Source organism: Chinchilla lanigera, unplaced genomic scaffold (assembly GCF_000276665.1).
Source record: "Chinchilla lanigera isolate Chin_1 unplaced genomic scaffold, ChiLan1.0 scaffold00101, whole genome shotgun sequence".
NCBI lineage: Eukaryota > Metazoa > Chordata > Mammalia > Rodentia > Chinchillidae > Chinchilla > Chinchilla lanigera.
The window spans coordinates 7,914,624-7,922,588 of NW_004955502.1; the positions used below are offsets into that span (position 1 = coordinate 7,914,624).

General features: G+C 39.4%; 1 pseudogene; it reads left to right on the top strand.

Moving 5' to 3' along the window:
• Nucleotides 1–365: 365 nt before the first annotated feature.
• Nucleotides 366–3,703, top strand: LOC102016825 (annotated as a pseudogene).
• The last annotated feature ends 4,262 nt before the right edge of the window (nt 3,704–7,965 follow it).

The following is a 7,965-nucleotide window of genomic DNA, read 5'->3' on the forward strand; positions in this document are numbered from 1 at the left end:
GCTCTGGCATGTTTCTATGTGATGAGGCAGAGGAAGAGAACATGGAGAATTGGCCATATGAAAGCAGCTGTCTACACTTGTCCTAAAATCTGCTGGTAAAGTAAGGCACGTTGTCATGCCTGATTTCTGGTGGCAGAGGAAACACAACCTTCCTGAGTTCTTAAAAGTAGAGGGAATAGAAATATTTATATCACTGTCTACTATGTAGGCCTGGAAATTAGTGTGATTTGTTTGAATTTTTTTTTTTTTTTTGAGGTAGTGGGATTGAACCCACAGCCTTTACATTGAGCTACAACCCCAGACCTTTATTTTTTGAGACAGGTTCTTGGTAAATTTCCTGGACTGGGCTTGAAGTTGTGATCCTCATGCCTCTGACTCCCGCAGAGCTGAGATTACAGGTATGCACCACCCCACCAGCAGTAGTAAGATACTCTAATGCAAAGTAAAGTTTGAGTAACACTGGTGGAGTTTAGACTCTTTGAAAGGAAGGGCGGGAAAATCACTAGTTCTAGTGATTTTCTCTAACCCTAGTTAGAGTCCATTGTTCATAGACTGTGTACCACCTATGACACCTTTGTCTTGGCGTGTGTGTACCTGGTGCTAGGAGCAGATTGTCAAGGGTCATTGGTGGTCACCACTTATCTGCCTGTCCTGTGCTTTTTCTTCCTTGCCCACACATCAGTCCTCATCCGGTCTTCCATTGTCCCTGCAAAGACTCTGATGGCACCTGCCAGTGGTAACAGTTGAAAATAAGTGAAATGGATAAATGTGTTGAAAATCCAGACTAACGATTTTCACTGTGAGGTTGTATGACTGGAAGGAAAATACATGTACCATATGATCAGAAGGTCTTCTTTCTATATGGTCAATAAAACCAAGCTAAGGTAAGATATGGGTATAAAAAATATCTTTTATTTCAATACATAAACCCTAACTTAACTGGGCTTCTAGAAACCTGGCAGTATTCACAAATTATTCTTGGAATTTAAAAATTCCCTCCTGCCAGCTGGCATGTATTCTTACTAATAAATAGCTCCATCCTAAATATTGTTTATACACACAGGCAGAGAGCAGATATTTAGATCTGAGCCATCAATTTTGTATCTAAATCCTAACAAGCTGAGTGCAGACTTCAAATAATGTCACTGAAGGATACCCTTTCTATAGGGACTTCACATAAGACCTCTGTTCATGCAGGGTGGTTCAGATGCCTGGATGATGGATCACAGTATATGTCAAGGTCCAGTCAGTGTTGAGAAGCCAGAGAGAAGCTGCCAAGATGGGAGGAAAGGGGTAAGGCTGTAACTCATACACCAGGTAGGAGAAGCTTAATAAGAAGTTCTTTATATTGAGCAAGAATTTGGTTTCCTGTTTCTTATGCTTTCCCAAGAGCTAAACAACAAATTTAACTCTTCTTCTGCAAGCCAATTCATCAAGCATTGAAGGAAAACTAGTATCTCCTTTCTAAAATCTTACACAAAATACCTAATTTCCTCAGTTTGTTCCCAAATCATAGAATGTCTTATTAGAAGAAATCTATTAAATAATTTACAGACACTCTTTAACAGTACAGGCATCCAAATAGTTTATCAAAAGTATCCATCATTTAACTTCTGTTATCAACTTTTTGACTGTTATGAGTTAGAATGTATTTACCCCTGAGAACACTGGGGTAAATTTTGGGACTGACCCCCTTATTTATTTACTTATCTATTTATTTAAAGACAGGGTTTCTTTATGTAGTTCAGGCTGGCTTTGAGCTCACTATATAGCCTAGGCCAGCCTTGAATTCATGGCAATCCTCCTGCCTCAGCCTCCTGAGTGCTGGGATTACAAGTGTGTGCCACCACACCCAGCCTGACCCTCTAATTTAGGTACTTCAGAATACAACTTTACAAATAGGATGTAGGGAATGGATGAAGCTGAAAATTGGTCACATGAGTGGGGTCAAGGCAAGGCTAGTCTGAGAATGTAAAGTGACTAAATCTATCAAGATGCTTTAGTCCTGAGAAAACACCTTGCCTGAGACAATTCTAGTCATTAGTTGCTAGGCAACCCTGTGTTGCATGATACTAACTTTGTGAAATGTATAAATAAATGCCCCTGTGGTGGTTGAACAGTGCCTTTCCTCCCATTCAGAGAGAGAGGGCTCCACTTCACCTCAGCTTTTGTCTCTATTTCTTCATCCTCTTACTGTTTTTACCCTGGGAAATCAAGAGCCATGCCGGTTCATGGCACAGGGTAATTACAGATGAAATTAGTTAAAATAAGAAGGTTTTACTGGAGTAGGGTAGACTCCTAATCCAGTATGACTGGGTTCCTTCTAAAAGAATGGCCATATAAAGTTATGGGAACACACAAGGGCACATTGTGTCATCATAGAAACATGCTAAATTTATGCAACTGCAAGCCAAGGAATGCCAAAGACGTCCAGAGAACTATTGGAAGCTAGGAAAAGTCACAGAGGAATTCCTCTATAGATTTCAAAGGCAGCGTAGCCCCTCTTGTGTTTCTAGCCTCAGGAACTCTGAGACAGTAAATCTGTGCCCAGCTTGTGTGTACTTCATTTCATGTCCCTAGGAAATAAACTTTGACTATATTTTGGGCATTATTCTGTAAATGATCCTGCAGAGATCATTCCACATAGGAATTCAGTGGTGTTGGGAAAATCAGGAAGCTCTTTCTGCTAAGTACCCCAAGTCCTTAACTGAAACCAATTCCAAACAGAGTCTGAACTAACAGACTTGTCAAACATGCTGTAAGGTAACACACTTAGGTGTGCAAATGTAACTTATTTTCCTATAACTCAGTTTTTACACAACAGCGTTGTTGAGATGTAATTTTCTTTTTTTTAGTTTTGGTTTTTCTCCGGTACCAGGAACCGAACTCACGACCTTGCGCTTGCCAGGCAGGCACTTTGCCGCTGAGCTAAATCCCCAGCCCCGAGATGTAATTTTCTTGCCTTGGTGGGTCTGACAGTAAAGGATATGAAGCGGGGGTTCCCCTCCCTCCCACAGAGCAACAAAGATGCTGAGAAGTGGGCTTCTCCTTTGAGAGAAGAGATGTAGGAAATTGTACCTGGATGCCCTTAGGTTCATATTCTTATGCTATAAAAACAAAGCTACCTATCTATAGAAACATGGAATATTTTATATAGCTTGCATACAAAGAAATATTGAAGCAAACTTTTAATAATTATTTAGATATTGAAGCTTGGATATTGCAGATACTCTAGCTGAAAATACATGTTTTTCCCATCAGTAAAAACTTTATTGATGGTAGCTTTGAAACTGGAGGAAAAGTTCTTGTTCATGGAAATTCAGGAATTTCCAGAAGTGTTGTCTTTGTTATTGTGTATGGTGTGGAACATTTGGAACAAAGTACAGAAGTGCCTGTGCATAGGTTCATTGGCTGAGGATGTGGCTCAGTGGCAGAGCACATGCTTAGCATGCTTGAATCCCTGGGTTCCATTCCCAGCATCAAAAACTAAAAGGAAGAAGATTTTGTGTTAATCCCAGTGCTGGATTTGTCTGTCAACTTCAGGAATATGAAGCCATCTACCCAGAAAAACTAACAATAAAGACAGTGTCATCACTCTACACAGAAATGTCATTGTTGTTTTGGTACCACAGGCAGTTTGAAGAGGACTTGTGCAGAAGATGGTTTTGGAAACATACAAGTGACGTCTGCACAGAGTGGCTGACTCCAGAACAATATTATAGAGGTGGGAATTCCTATTTGGAAAGCAGAAAATACTATCAAAAATAGCAGTGTAAAATGGTAAAAGCCCAAGGACTTGTTGTCAATTATATGTTACATCCAGATATGTTTCTCTGTAACTTGTTAAACAACCTTTTCAAGAAAGTATTAGGCTTCTGCAATAGATGGCACTGATTGTTTCTCTCACTTTCTCTTTCTCTCTCTCTCTCTCTCTCTCTCTCTCTCAATATTTTGCAGTTTTATTATAAACTAAGAATGTTTGACTTAGAAAAAATAATTTACATGCTATGAAATCCATCATTTTAGTATTGTCTTTTTCCACTTTCTGGTACTTTAACTGGGTAACATAAAAAAGAAAGATTTATGTTGGTTCATGTTTCTAGAAGTCCATCATTAGGGCACTGACATCTGCTCACCTTCTGTTGAAGGCCTTGTGTAGTTTCCATCGTGGAAGCAAGTGAGTGTGTGCAAAGAGACCAAGGAAGCATGAGAAGCCGAGGAAGTCTCATGCTTTTCATTTTTCTTGACTATACACTGAGTGGACTTGCTCAGTCATATGTTTGCCATTCTCCACAAGAGCTGCACCATTTTACATTCTTATCATCAGTGAACAGAGCTCTAATTGCTCTGACTCCACACCATCATGGTTATAGATATCTTTATATTTCAAACATCCTACTTGATGGAAATTGTATCTTACTGTGGCTTTGATTTGCATTTCCCTAATGATGAATGCTACTGGGCATCTTAAAAATATTTACTGGCTATTGGTATATTTTCTTTGAAGAAATAACTTTTTTTATCCTTTGCCCATTTCTAGAAATAGACTTGGTATTCAGAGCACTTTTATATATGCAGAAGTGTTGAGGAGAGGGGTACAGAGACTACCTGTATGACTTCTTTGGCATGCACAGCCTTCACAACCACCAGCATACCTGCTTCAATGGCATATTTATCACCACCAAAGGGACCATATCGATCATTATCTTCAAAGGCCACAGTTTACCTTATGGTTTGGTCTTGGTGTAGTAGGCTCAATAGGTTTGAGCTGAGGTATTGTGGCGGGTACTCACCGATATTGTGTAATGTGGTGGCCGTTATTGTGCAGTGTGCTCCACGTTACCGTGCAGTGTGCTTCCCGTTACCGTGTAATGTAATCGCCGTTATCATGTAATGTGCTCCCCGTTATCATACAGCGTGCTCCCCTTTACCGTGTAGTGTGATCACTGTTATCATGTTGTGTGCTCCCCGTTATCATAGTGTGCTCACCGTTACCGTGCAGTGTGCTCACTGTTACCGTGTAGTGTACTCACCGCTACCACGTAGTGTACTCACCATTATTGTGCAGTGTGCTTGCTGTTATCTTACAGTGTACTTGCTCTTACAGTATTGCATCATACAGAGTATTTTCCTCCCCTAGAAATCCTTGTGCTCTCTTTATCCCTTCCTCCTCCAGACTTTTGCTCTCTCCATAGTTCTGCCTGATCCAGAATGCCATGCTTTTGGAATCAAATAACATGAAGCCTTTTCAAACTGGCTTAATCATATCCTGGTAGGTCCCTCCGTGTCTTTTCATGATTAGATAGTTTGTTTCTTTTTAGTGCTGAATAATACTCTGTTGTCCGGAACTACTACAGTTTACTGTTCTGCTTACCTACAGAAGTCCATCTTGTTTGCTTCCAAGTTAATGCAGGTGTGAGTAAAACTACCACAAACATTCCATGCAGATTTTCATGTGAACATGACTTTCAGCTCATTTGTGTAAAAACCAAAGAGCATGATTCCTTAGTTCTATAAGAAACTGTCAAACCTTCTCCCTCCATGGCAGTTCCATTTCGCCTTCCCACTAGCAATGAGTGAGAGTTCTTTGCCTGTTCTCCTGTTAGGTAATCTGTTTTTTATAAATGTTGAGTTTAAATATTTCATATACAATCTGGACACAAGTCTTTTACCACTTTGACTGTTGAATCTCCTCAAGTTCCTTGGACCTTGATGCCATATTTACATCACTCTTGGGCATGTGGGAGAAGTATTTTGCCATTCCAAATGGCCTGCATCACTGGGGAGCTGAGGATTGAGGACCGCTGCTCTTGGCCCATCTATAGAGAAAGGTACCTACAGCTCTTTGTGTTCTATGACCTGCCTCCATAGAGGCAAAGGTGGGAAAGACTGTCTCTTATATCAGTATGCTTTTTATAATTTTTTATTTGGGCCCTAAGCTTATTGCCCTGAATCATTCAGGTTCTTGAGGCTTAATATTTAGAAACTAGTCTTTTTTTAGAGGGGGGGTACCAGGAAGCAAACTCAGGACCTAACACTTGCCAAGCAGGTGCTGTGCCACTGATCTATATCTGTGGCCCTAGAAACTAGTCTTTAAAACACAAATTGTCTCTGGGATCAGCTTTAAATGCTACTTTAAAATTCAAAAGCAAGAATTTGATTCATTTGATGTCTGCCTTCCTCATACCTGTGTTTGAGTTGGAATGGAAGGACGGCTATGATATGAGTATTGTACCATAAAATATTATCCCGCTATATAAGATGGTTATCAAGAAATAAGCTTCAGTCTAGGAATGTACAAACTGCATGAACAACGAAGTCCTTGATGAAAAGTAACCTGAGTCATTCTGAAAAGTGAGCATCACCTTTGAATTGTATCCCAGCTCCATAACCCCAAGTCCTCTGTGTCCAGGGACAAGGCACCAAAACTGCAATTGGAAGTAGCTCAGGCAGAAAGGAGAATCCATTTTAAGCATACTGTCATCATGGAAACCCAGGACCTCTTAGAACTCAGAACAAATATAATCAGAAACTGAAATGGAGTCAGCTTCTTTACCTTTACTGATTTACAAGATTACTAAAAACTCTCAGTTTTTGCATTTCCCAGAGGCAATTAAAGATAGCCTGACCTTTCTTTCTAAAATTACACTTCCAAAATTCCAAGAAAACACTCAGTTTCCTATGATCAATACAATGTAGTGAGAGAATGGGAGGGTATTATTCAATGATATAGATATTTTTATGGTTGCAAGACAGATAGAATGGTAGGCAAAGGAAAATCTTCCAAAAGAAAGCAATGTGCTGGGTAGACAGATCTTTTAGATGCTCTCATTGTCATTCCAGAGTGGATATGGTTGAAAGTCAACACTTACAGCAGCATTAAAAGACTTTCAGAATTTTCCTTTCACCTGTTTTTCCTAATTCTGCAAACCTTGAGTCTTTTCCTACACCAAGTCACTTTGTCTTCCTGGAAGGGGCTGTGCCATTTCAAGCCTACAAGCCTTTGTACATAGTTTTACTACACCTGGAAGACCTTTTCCATCATAGTCTACTTCTTGAGTTCTACTTATCTATAAAGTGTAGTGCAATGTTAGTTCTAGAAAAATTTTTCCAAATCAGCTAATTTCTGTTCATACTACAGTGGGGTCCTTATCACATTCAATTGCGATTGTCTGATCTGTGTCCTTCTTTACCAATGTAGATATTTTAAAAGTGAACTATATCTGGATACTTATTTCCTTGGTTGCTTGTTTTTCTTTGCAACCTCACAATGGTTCATTCTTTTATTATGTAATTAATAACACTATTGTACCAGGGGATTTTAACACCCCATTGACACAAAGAGATAGGTACTTATTGGTTGATTTCTTGATGCTAGCCATTCTTACTGGGGTAAGGTGGAATCTCAATGTTTTAATTTGCATTTCTCAAATAACTAATGATGTTGAACATTTTCTCATGTATTTATTTGCCATTTGTATTTCCTTCTCTGAGAAGTGTGTATTCACCTCAGCTGCCCATGTTTGGATTGGGTCTTTGAATTGGAGGGGGTGGATTTTTTTTTAATTCTTTATAATAGTCAGCTAAAATTTTTTCCAAGTTTGTGGTTTTCTTTTTACTCTGCTGGTGATTTCTTTCGATGTGCAGAAACTTTTCAGTAGGATGAGATCCCACTTGTTGATTCTTTCAAGTGTTTCAAGTGCAATTTGGTTTTTGTTCATGAACTCTCTGCCTACTCCTATGTCTTCAAGGTTTTTACCTACATTCTCTTCCAATACATTTAGTGTTTCTGTTTTAAAATTGAGATCTGTGAACCATTTTGACTTGAGTTTGGTGCGTGGTGATAGACTTGGGTCTATTTTCAATTTTTGGCAGGTGGCAAGCCAATTTTTCCAGCACCATTTATTAAAGAGGCTATTGTTCTTCCAGTGAGTTTGATTGGCCCCTTTATCAAAGATTAGGTGG